We start from the raw sequence: 12,081 nt of genomic DNA, 5'->3' as shown, positions 1-12,081 counted from the left end.
CTTGTTTTTCAGTTTTGTGTTCTAGAAAGGATTTGCCTTCATCTCTGCTAGTGCATTTCCTGATAGAGAAATATGGAGAGATTTGGATACAGTGAATGGATAGATTCATCATTTTTGGAAAGTATTTGCCAAACATGCCCATGGAAGTTATCTGTGATACATTGAAAATCTCTCTTCTATTCCCTGCTCTGCCCAAACTGGTAGGGATTGAATATCCCACTAAAAAGTTGGAGAAAGAATTTGATCCTTCCTTCATCTGTCTAACCCAGATTCATTCTATCATATAAATTTGAGCCACCTACTTGAAATCTCTGCTTCTCTTTCTCCAGCCCCCAGTACATAGACAGATGTAGGAAAAAGATGGAGATAACATAGTGACTATTGGATGAAATATATATTTATATCTTATCCAATAATGAAGTAAGAAAACTGTCATGTTCAGAGCATCACACTGTGTGTACTGAAGGCGGTCTTCTAAGAATCTTGACCACTGGTTCCTGTGTGGCCTTAGTACGGTGTCTTGTTAAATACTAAGAGGAATCAGTCGTTTACCTGAAGGATATTGGGATAGGAAAAATAAAAGATTGAGAGTCACTTCTTTACCAGTTCATATGAAGAAACATTATAAAAGTATTTTTTAAGTTTAAGATGCATACATTTCATAAATAAAGCCTTGTTCCTCTCTCAGAAGCTTACTTTGCATTTAGTGTCACGTATGTTGGCTTGATCAATTTTTTAAATGTATGAGACACACAGGCACTCAGAGACACCCAGTTCAGTACAGTAAACTGGCAGCTACACTGTCCAGTCGACCCCGGGTGTCTGGTTGAGCGAAGCAGCTTCCCTATTAAGTGATGAACTGTGCCGTGCTTCCTGATGCCCGGACACAGAGGTGTCACCTCTGGAGAGTGACCGTTGAGTTCCAGCACAGATTTTTCACTCCACACCAGCTATGGAAAACCATGTAGATGGCAGAGCTCTCTCCATGCCAAGAATTAATATATTAACTGGATTATAGCACCATTTGACAAATTGCTTACTAAATACATCAAAATTGATTGGACATTCTGTATTTGAATTGACAAATGGCTGCATTAGGAGAAGGAGGGAAATCCATTAATTATAGCCGCTCTCAACCATAGGAAATATAATCATATAAATATAGATTTTGTTAAAACAAAAATCTCTACTTCATGGTGGCATTGCTTATGTATTTACCTGCACCTCTTTGCTGTTAACAGAAGGGCTGCTCTTGGCCACTGCCCTTTAAGTAATAATAAAATAATAATTTCTGCTGCGCTCTATGTGCCAGGCTTTTATGACTGCATGGTAACTTTTAGTTCTTAGTCCAGAAGAATAGAAAATACAAGAGAAACTAAGCCTTTCTGCTCAGTTCTCAGCTGTACCTCTGTTTGTCTATCTTGCCCTTTGCATTCTCATATTATTTAAGTCAAAAGCTTTACTTTTGCTTTGATGATGTAAAAACCGTGATCATCACTCAACTTCTTTTTAGAAACAAATTTCTTTCTCACGATCTTTCTTACTGAAGGTAACCAACTGAGTGACCAAGGCACAGGGTGGTGGGTGAATGCCCTTGATTATCCCTTTCCAGTTTGAATCTGTTGTCCTTATTGTTGTCATATGACAGGAAGCTTTCTGCCATGTGATTCTGTGGAAGTCGGTGGAGAGACGAGAAACACTGAACTGCCTTTATGCCGTTAGTTTCTTGCCTTTTCTTCTGTGCTTTCTTTGTATTTTATAACCACATGAAGAGCCTCAGAACTTCCCTTATGTGATGTCAAGTTTGGGTCAGAGCTGAGATTATAAGGAATATTTGGGGGTTAGGCATTCTGTTGCCTTCCAAGGATGTTTTCTAGGTGCCAGTGGTCCTTCTATGGTTGTGCCATTTATACCTTTAAGTATGAAACCAAACCAATATTTTCTAAAATGAAATCTTCGAATTCCTCAGGGATATTATAGAGAATGTAAAGTGTGGCCCGAAGTACTTTCTTTTCTCTGGACTTTAGTTTACCTACCATTAACATGGACTTCCCTGGTGGCTCAGACGGTAAAGTGTCTGTCTACGATGTGGGAGACCCGGGTTTGATCCCTGGGTTGGGAAGATCCCTTGGAGAAGGAAATGGCAATCCACTCTAGCACTCTTGCCTGGAAAATCCCGTGGACAGAGGAGCCTGGTAGGCTACAGTCCATGGGGTTGCAAAGAGTCGGACACGACTGAGTGACTTCATGTTCACCTTATAAAATTGTTTTTAGATTAAATGAGCGAATTCATCCAAAAAGCTTGACACATTACCTTAGATACAATAAAAAATAACTATAGATTAGCATTGTGGGTGGCATTTACAGAAATAGTATTTTTGTTCGCCTTTGAGGTCTTTCTTGCCTCTCTGTATTCCAACGGCTTTATGACTGAGATCCTGCCGGGTGGCATAGCTTTATTGTTAACAAACAACAGGAACTTTTCTGGTGGTCCAGTGCTTAAGAATCCACCTGCCATTGCAGGGGACACAGGTTCGATTCCTGGACCTGAAAGATTCCATGTACTGTGAGGCGACTAAGTCCAAGAGCCACAACTACTGAGCCTGTGCACCCCAGCGTCTGTACTCTGCACAAGAGAAGCCACTTTAATGAGAAGTCCATGTGCAGCAATGAAGATTCAGTGCAGCCAAAAGTGAAAATACATAAATCAATTTTAAACAATGACAGTGAAGAGAAAACATTTGTGGTAAATCCTTTCTCTTCTGTTAAGTGGTCATCCTGACAAGTAAGGTTTTAATGTGAGTATTTTCAAGGCTATAAAAAGCAACTTTACTTAGTAATTCTAATTTGTTGAAGCAAATTGAAAATTTCTCTTAGACCTGTTTGTTTCAAGCATCTTCAATCCCTTAGTAAATTATGGGAATTGGGATATTTCTTGGTGTCCACTGCATTCTGAAAGGCTTTCCTCTGGAAGTTCTTTCTGATAGTTAGTTGCCTTAAGACTCTGAAACCCAACTTCTGACATGCCAGAAGGACATTTGATTTTCTGAGATTATCATTGAAATCATTGTTCACTATTCTGGTGAGCCTTTTGTTTTTTACTCTGTATTTTTTTGAACTTTATAATGAACCTGTCTGTGTTCCTATGGCAGGTGAATTTCCTAGAAAAGGAATGGTGGAGAGAGGAAGAAAGAGGAAGGAGGGAATAAAGGAAGGAAGGAAAAGGAAGAAAGAAGGGAAAATGGAAGGATGAACTATACAGTTTGTTACACGGCACAGAAATTAAATGTTGTACAGTAAACTAAAGTCAGTATGGGCAATTCTCACGTATATGATGCTGTGAGAAAACAACGTAGTCCTGAATACTTCACGCATTTCCTAGTCTTGCCACGAAAGAATCAAGGTGACTCTTTGTCCATCTGCAGGTCAAAAAATATTTGCTGTTTTTTCCATTCATGAAATAGTCTTAAAAGTTTTTTTATTATGGGAATGTTCAAACATACACAGAAGTACAGTGACTAGTATAATGAATCTACATATTACCCAGCTTGAAGAATTAACAACATCTGCCACTCTTGTTTCTGATGTTATCTTAAAACTTTATTTATTTATGGCTACGCTGGGTTTCATTGCTGCTGTGGACTCTGTAGTTGTGGTGAGCGGGAGCTACTGTAGTTGCGGTGCCTGGGCTTCTCACTGTGGTGGCTTCTCTTGTTGCAGAGCATGGGTTCTAAAGCGTGAGGGCTTCAGTAACTGTGGCATGTGGGCTCGGTAGTTGCAGCTTGTGGGCTCTAGAGCACAGGCTCAGTAGTTGTCGTGCACGGGCTTAGTTGCCCCCCAGCATGTGGAATCTAGTTCCCTGACCAGGGATCGAGCCCATGTCCCCTACATTGGCAGGTAGATTCTTAATCACTGTACCACAAAGGAAGTACAGAAATCTTTTTTGCTGTTGTTGCTTTTTAATGTATGGTGGATAAAGTATTATGAGAAAGCCACCCACAGTTGTATCTTTTTACCTATTTAATGCTTGCATGTATCTGTGTATATGTGTGTGTGTATATATGTGTGTATATGTGTGTGTGTATGTATGTGTGTATGTGTATATATATATATATATATATATATATATATATATATATGAAGCTCCAGTACTTTAGCTACTTGATGCAAAGAGCTGACTCATTGGAAAAGCCCCAGATGCTGGTAAAAATTGATGGGAAAAGCAGAAGAGGGTGGTGGAGAATGAGATGGACTGACTCCATGAACGTGAATTTGAATAAACTCCAGGAGATAGTGAAGGGCAGAGGAGCCTGGCCTGCTGCAGTTCATGGGGTCACAAAGAGATGGATGTGACTTAGCTACTGAACAGCAGCAGCAACGCCTGCATGTGTCTAATGACAAAGACTTGACGATAAGGGGTAGCTGTTTCTGGTAGTGGTATGTTGTGCAGTATAGGAAAGAACAGCCTTCAAAGTGTTCTCTTGTGTTTGGAAAGAGAGAGAACCCTATGGTGCTTGTAGGGTAGTATTTTCTGTTTCATTGTTTCCCCAGTCCTCTTGGTTCTATGGATTTTCTGATTTATTTAGAGGTAAAAATCTTAATCATTTAATTTCTCTTTTTTATGGAACACATCAAGGGTCCTTAATGATTGTTTGAAAAGATTTTAAATTATATTCTAAAGTATAAGTTGAAAATGTTGATGTCTTCCACAACTAAAAGCTTTTAACTCTCCATGCCAAGAGAACTTTGCTCTTCTGCTTAGGCATGGGAAAATGTGCACTTAATTCTTCCTGTTGTATAATGATCTGGTCTTATCAGGAATGTAACTAGATAATAAATAAGGGAAGCATGGAAGAAGCTGCATTAACTCTTTGCAAAAAAAAAAAAAAAATGATTTTTGCCATTTTCCCATTTCCAAACAACTCCCCCGCACCGCACCCTCCCCCCCTCCCCCCCCCCCCGCCCTTTAAAATACTTTAAAAAATATGTTTGGCTGTGCTGGGTCTTAGTGGCGGCATGCAAACGCTTGTGGCATGTAGGATCTAGTTCCCTGACCAGAGATTGAACCCAGGTCCCCTGCATTGGGAACATGGAATCTTCGCTACCAGACCACCAGGGACGTCCCACAACTACCTCTCCTTTATTTTTGTTTTGTCGGACTTTGTTGTGGAGGCTAGACTGAGTAGTTAAACTCTTTGCTCTTCAACTGTGCCATTGTAGGTGAGATGGAGAACAATACATTTTCAGTACTTGGCCTCTTGCCTACTTGTATACATTGGTTATTGAATGCAGTTTAATAATCCAAACAGTGATTTTTTTTTTTTTTTTTACTTTCCAAGACATCAATTCACAATACTTTATAAGCGCTCCCATCTTAGGTCTCTTATAGAGGATATTGTATTTTAGAGTGTTTGAATTGAGAACTGATTATTCCTGAAAGAAATGCGTCTAACGTACAGAGGTAGCTGTGAGAATACAGTTGCTATTATCAAGAGATTACAGCTCATGATTCTGCCCAGAATTAGCACCAGCAAGCAGTCATTTCTCTCAGTAAAAACATACACTACCATGTGTATTTGATTGGATTGTTTAGTTGCTAAGTCACATCTGATTGCAATCCCAGGGACTGTAGTCCACCAGCCTCCTCTGTCCATGGGATTTCCCAGGCAAGAATACTGGGGTGGGATACCATTTTCTTCTCCAGGGGATCTTCCTAACCCAGGGATTGAACCCACATCTCCTGCATTGGGGGGCAGATTCTTTATTTACCACTGAGCCACCAGGGAAGCCCGTGTGTACTTGAGTAGTTGCTAAAAGCTGATAAACAAAGATGTGTACAGTGAATATGAGAGACAGAGTGTATAAAACCACTTCCATTTCCCCTTTTAAGGACAATGTCACAAAACCTAAGGAAATATGGGGGGAAATGCTATAAACTCACCTTTTCGTTTCATGCATTGGGTTTCCATCATTCACTGAAGTGCTTGTGATTTCTCTGTTTTCTCTTCTTGACTTGTTAGGTTGATTTCACTAACCATATTACTTGTATTGTGCTTATTCCCCAACTTTTATAATTATCAAATTTTAAGTTGGTACGTGAAAGTGAAGTCGCTCAGTCGTATCCGACTCTTTGTGACCCCATGGACTGTAGCCTATCAGGCTTCTCCGTCCATGGGATTTTCCAGACAAGATTGCTGGAGTGGATTACCATTTCCTTCTCCAGGGGATCTTCCCTACCCAGGGATTGAACCCGCTTTACCATCTGAGCCACCAGGGAAGCCCAAGTTGGTACATAGTATACACAATTTAAATGGTGCCAAGGAATATTTAGGGGAAAATGAGTCATTGCTTCATCCCTTTCTTCCCTGAGGCAACTGTTATGTAAAGGTGAGCTTTGATAAGAATGGTTTTGTTGTTTTTAGACTTATTTTTCTGAGTAGATTATCTAACCCTTGGCAAGACAAACTTATCTGTAAGCTGCAAGCAAGGTATTATACAGACAGGCTATGTTCCTTTAAAATAGCCAGGGTGGACTTTTCTAGTTATCCTGCTGCTGGTTTAATGTATATATAATCTGGTTGTACTGTGAGTTGAGTTGCCATAAAACACATTAAATTGTGTGTATATTTCCAGGTGACCTTCATTGCAAATCTTGCCGCCTATTCAGTTCTCAGAAGTGTGCCGGGACAGTTTGAACTTTTCAGTGGAGTAGTTGATCTTGCTGATAGCATGAAGCCATTATGTTTTATTCTATCGGTCCATTTTTATGACGTTTAGAGTTACATGGATGAGCAAAACTAAACTGTGAAGCCTTCCAGACTCCCCCCAGGTACAGCTTGTCCAGATGCAAAACGGCAGTGGACCGTTACGGTCGCAGGAAGAACCAAACGAAAGCGCCTTAGCTTATGTCTTGTGTGGGAATATTATATGATGCTTTGGGGGCAGCGCAAGGGAGAAGAGCAGGTGGGGCAGAGATGACCCTGTGTCAGTTACCCAATGAAATCTGTTATCTCGTAGGCAATGAGGATACGTCAGTTTTCTAATTATATATTGCCTGTGACTGTTCTTCTGGGAATGTGGAATAAAAGGAAAGTGAAACCAGAGACGTACAATGACTGACTGTTAGAAAACTTTAATAATTAATTAGGGAGCATCTGCGGTACCGCAGGGTCAGGGTGCGAGGAAGATCACTGGTCCGTTTAATATATAGCGAGGGTCAAACCTGCTCCCTTTTATATGTGTTGGAGTGCTTCAGCTGTTGTCGCACTGGTACGAGAGATGGCTCATAATGAACAGAGTAGCCAGTAATACATCGTGCTATTGCTAGATTATTCTATGTGTGAAATTCAGCAAATTCCTTTACATATAAGTGGAAACATTTATAAATTAGAAAACTTCTAGGCTTCCATAGAGATAGTTAGGTGTGTTATTTTTGACCTGAAAGCCTTCTCCTTTTTACAAAATTATTTTTTAAAAGTCCAGAGTTTAATTTTTACCAGTTTGATAGTATGAAAGCATAACCTGTAAAATTTTTCAAGTCTCTGAATACTACTATTTTATATGTGTTTGTTGGCTGTTGTATTTCCTCTTCTGTGAATTGCTTGTTCCTTAGGAAATGCCTTAGTCCGTTTTGCTTTTGGATTACTTGTCTTTGAGCCTTTCTTCTTAAAAGGCAAATATTATTTTTTGAGCTAAGAAACTACCTTTCCAAGCAGAATTTCTTCCTCAGATCCTGAGTGCTTTCTGATCAGAAACAGAGTTTGGTAAAGAGCCTTCTCTTATTGTATGGCTGCTCTATAAATGCTGTTTTTAATAAGTACCAAAAATATATTGAAGTTTGTCCTTGGATGAGGGTTTATCACTGTTGGCCTTTGGGTGAACTTTGAGCCTGAGCTGTTTCATTCAAGGCAGCATGATGTCATTTAACTCACAAATTTCTCTGTTGCTAGAAAAAGGAATGTTGTTCCCCTAAATAACCTGAAGGACTGAATAATGCTGGCACAACATTATTCACCTCTCAGGTCTCCACTAAAGACTTCAGCATGGTAAGGGTTTTATTGTTTGCAGAGGATTTGTGGGGATATGTTAAGGAGTAGGGGCAAGCAAAAACTGAGTCTGGTCCTGAATCTGGAGAATACTTTATTCTGCAGCCCACTCAGCTGCCAGTAAGACCCAGCTCACACTCACTTTTCCAAATAAAAACCTTGGGATCCATTTTTGTTTCTTCATATTGAAAGACTCTCTAAGTTTCTTTCTAGTGCTGTTTGTTCAACATATGAACTGATTTTAGGCTTTGCAACAGCAGTTAAAGCTGAAAGTTGCATCTCAGATAAAAAAGTAGATGCCATTTGGGTCAGCCCTGCTCCACACCCCCTTACTTGAGAAGTAGATCTCTCTGATTCCAGTGGCACTGAGCTTCGTTTCAGGAAGTATAGCAGTTTTTTTTTACCATCTCCTAAAGTTGGGAGCTTGGAGTTTCGCTAGCAGCGGAGCCTGTGCTTGATCAGCAGCTGTGTCCTCTGAAGCTTCGAGAATTTATTACTAGGAGTTCAAGAGATGCAGGAAAGACTAGAACAAGAACATAACAGAATCAGATAGATTGTCCCTTCATTGAGTTTATAAATAAGCACGGCTCATTGTGCAGCAGTATGCTTTGTGTTAGTTTTTAGAAAAACGATGCTTATAACCTGTATGTGGTTAGTCTCTTTTAACTTTCAAATGTATTGTCAACTCTTTTTCCTTTCATTGCTTTTAAGGATGAATGGTGCTGAGATCAAATAGTTATTCCTTTCATTTCTTTAATAGAATATCTAGATCCTCTGTCCCCTGTTGTAAACTCGGTAGTTAGGGGATCTAATTTTTTCCTGAGTATCCAAACCGTGGCCAATACACTTGAGAAAAGTAATTACCTGTTCTAATATAAAGTGTATTAATATTAATGATAAAAATGTACTTTCTCTCTTTCAACTGGAAGACTAGATTTGTTGCAGATGAACTTAGGTTATTGAGATCTAGCTGTTAGTTTCGGGGTATTCTAAAAAGAATTTGATTTCTTGGAATTGAGGATATACAGTTATTACTTTGGATAAAACAGCCTGAAATTTCAAGAGAGTTCTGCCTTTCTTCAGGACTGGTAATAACTCATTCTTGGAAGTTTGACTCAAACCTATGTATCCTAACCTTTAAGTAGTCCATTAATTAATGTTAAAAATGAGATTTCAGAGTATCATTTTAGATATCTGTTAATACAATGTTTATAACTCTTTTACTATATTTTATGTGGGTAATTTGTAAAAATTCTATGGTCATTGATGCCCTTCCTAACTACTTATGAATTTGAGAATCTATATTATGAATTGACATTTTCTGTTTTCAGACTGAGAATTTTGTTATGGGGCATTCAGCTGTAGGGGTATTTTCAGAGGACCATTCAATGTTTCTGTTCATAATTTTACTTCGGTTGTTCTACTGATTTGGAAATTTTGGGGGGTTTGATTAACGAGACTAACTTGAAAAGGTCAACACTGAAGATGTTTTTTTTGTTTGCTTTGCACATAAACACGTATAAGTGTAAATATATTCATAGGAATACACACATACGTACACATACTCATATATCACTGTAAGACATTAAAATACACTTCGTGGGTTTTTTTTAGCTTTTATTTACTCACTAGAAGCATGATCTGCTTTCCTGAAAACACAATATAAACAAAGTCTAGCTCACAGTTACCTCATAATGATCTGCTCAGCCTGCCCTGGGTTGTTGATCTATATTTATCAAATGCCTGTGTGTACAGGCAGTACTTTTGGAGTTGTATTCTGTAAAAAAAGTTGACAGTGTACCCTTTGTAGTTAGATGGATAGGCTTGTTTTAAATGATTGTAGTAAAAGTAGGGATAGAGCATAGCAGAAATTTTTATTTCAAAATTCCATATCCCTTTTCCTAACCCAGGATCATTAACTATCTAAGAACAGTGCTGCATGCTCAGTCGTGTCCGACTCTCTGTGACCCCATGGACTGCACCCCGCCAGGCTTCTCTGTCCATGGGATTCTCCAGGCAAGAATACTAGAGTCGGTTGCCATTTCCTCCTCCAGGGGATCTTCCCGACCCGCGGATTGAACCTGCGTCTCCTGCATTGGCAGGCAGATTCGTTACCACTGAACCACCTGCGAAACCCTTAAGAATAGTTGGTAAATGTAAACGATACTATTTTTCTTTAGCTAGAAGGTGCTTATGTTGGTCCATTAAACTCAGGCTTGCAACATATGTAACTTCATTTTTCTATAAATTCTCTTTAGTCCTCTTTTGTACCTCTGTCCTAACAAATAGGGAAAAATTAATCTCAATCAATTATAACCTCCTACACAGTTGCATCTAAATTCTGTAGGGCTTACATAGCGCAAAGATATGAGATGGGATTGTTGAAGATATTTTACCTCTATTTTTTCACCACTGAGATGTCCCAGTTCCTTACCAGATTTAATTGTTGGCTGCTGTATTGGTTCACGGGCTTCCCTGATGGCTCCAACGGTGAAGAATTTGCCTGCAATGCAGAAGGCTTGGGTTCAATCCTTGGGTCAGGAAGATCCCCTGGAGAATGAAATGACTATCCACTGCAGTATTCTTGCCTGGAGAATTCCGGGGACATAGGAGCCTGGCAGCCTGCAGTCCGTAGAGTTGCAGAGTCGGACACGCCTGAGCAACTAGTAGCACATTGGTTGATATAGGTCTTTGTAGCATCCGTCCTTGTTTCAAAGCCTTTTCAAAGGCCGACAATTGCCTGGACCTTGTCCATATTACTCTTGAATGTGTAGTAAATATTCATCATCACATTCACAGGGGACTTGGAGAGGTTGTCACAGGCTCAGCTGTGAAAACACACTATGTGCACACCTTCTCCACTGCAGAAGAGTAAAACCTCCATGCTGTTTCCCAAGTGGAACTTCCTGCTACTTCCTGAAACTACCCAAGAATGAAATTAGGGTTTTTCACAGTTGTTCATCCCTAAAACTTTCTGACTTTTGTACCCTTCCTTGGGAACCCTCTTTTTTCCCCTTTCTGTCTGTGGGGCTCTTGTTCCAGTTTTTGCATGTCTTTCCTAATAGCTGCTTGGAAACCATGGAAGCTTTGCTCCTAACTGTCATACTTTTAATCTCTCTTTCTTATCCCAGGGTCAGGGTTTTGAATTCCTCTCTTCTTTGTGACTGGGTATGTCATTGTTTCCACCAGCTAGTAATCATGGAGTTTTCTTCCTACCTGGATTGGAGAAAGTTTTAAATGTAAAGAAATGTGAGGGAGAGATAAAGGATATTTACTTTATGTTGAAAAATATTTTTCCACTACACATATTTTTATATTGTGAATCTTCTGAATTCTTCCAAGCATTCTTAATTGAAATACTGTTTTTTAGTGAACATAAAGTATGGTAACTCTTCTCACAATCTCTATTTAGAAATTTAGGATTCAGATTTAATGGTTCATAGATATATGATTGGTATTTTTACCAGTTCCTTTGGGAAACAGGTTGGAGGGGAAGAAGAGGAAGAGGAGAAAGAGATTTTTTTTTCCTCCTTGAGAAACTTTTCACTGTGGGAAATCTCAGACATACACAAAATTAGAAACAAATTGTGTCAGTATAATGACTCTCCATGTACCTGTAATTCTCAAAAGTCATCAACTCATGACTAACGTTTTTTTCAGCTATAATCCTCTTCCTCACCATTCTCTGCCATTAGATTATTTTTAAATTTACCCTTCCATACATATCTTTTTTTTTTGGCTATGCCTTGCAGCTGCAGGTACTTAGTTTCCTGACCAGGAATTGAACCTAGGCCCTCGGTAGTGAAAGCACAGAATCCTAACCACTGGACCACTAGGGAGGTCCCAAGTTTATCCCCATTTTGATGATGAGTGAATAAGTATCCTACCATCCTGGTAGCCTTCATTATTTATTCTAGAATCAAAAGCTCCGTTCATTCATTTATTTATAAAGTGTTTATTCTGCAACAGGTAGTAGGCTGGGCTCAGCACATGTTGGGTATATTACAAACTCTTGGGGGGAAAAATCACATTAGGT

At 39.3% G+C, this 12,081-nt stretch overlaps 1 protein-coding gene and 1 long non-coding RNA gene across 11 annotated transcripts in view; one reads left to right on the top strand and one right to left on the bottom strand.

Moving 5' to 3' along the window:
* Nucleotides 1-12,081, top strand: part of BCAS3 (BCAS3 microtubule associated cell migration factor) — a 590,167-nt gene that overhangs the window by 284,293 nt on the left and 293,793 nt on the right. The window lies entirely within an intron of this gene.
* On the bottom strand, nucleotides 8,122-10,790 carry LOC133231732 (uncharacterized). Its single transcript, XR_009731217.1, has 2 exons — nucleotides 10,480-10,790; nucleotides 8,122-8,568 (listed from the first exon to the last, which is right to left on the bottom strand). It is a non-coding gene; the product is annotated as an uncharacterized LOC133231732 (long non-coding RNA).

The sequence above is a fragment of the Bos javanicus genome, chromosome 19 (genome assembly GCF_032452875.1).
Source record: "Bos javanicus breed banteng chromosome 19, ARS-OSU_banteng_1.0, whole genome shotgun sequence".
Taxonomy (NCBI): domain Eukaryota; kingdom Metazoa; phylum Chordata; class Mammalia; order Artiodactyla; family Bovidae; genus Bos; species Bos javanicus.
Note: the sequence above shows the minus strand (reverse complement) of the source record. Positions and strands in the feature narration are given on the sequence as shown.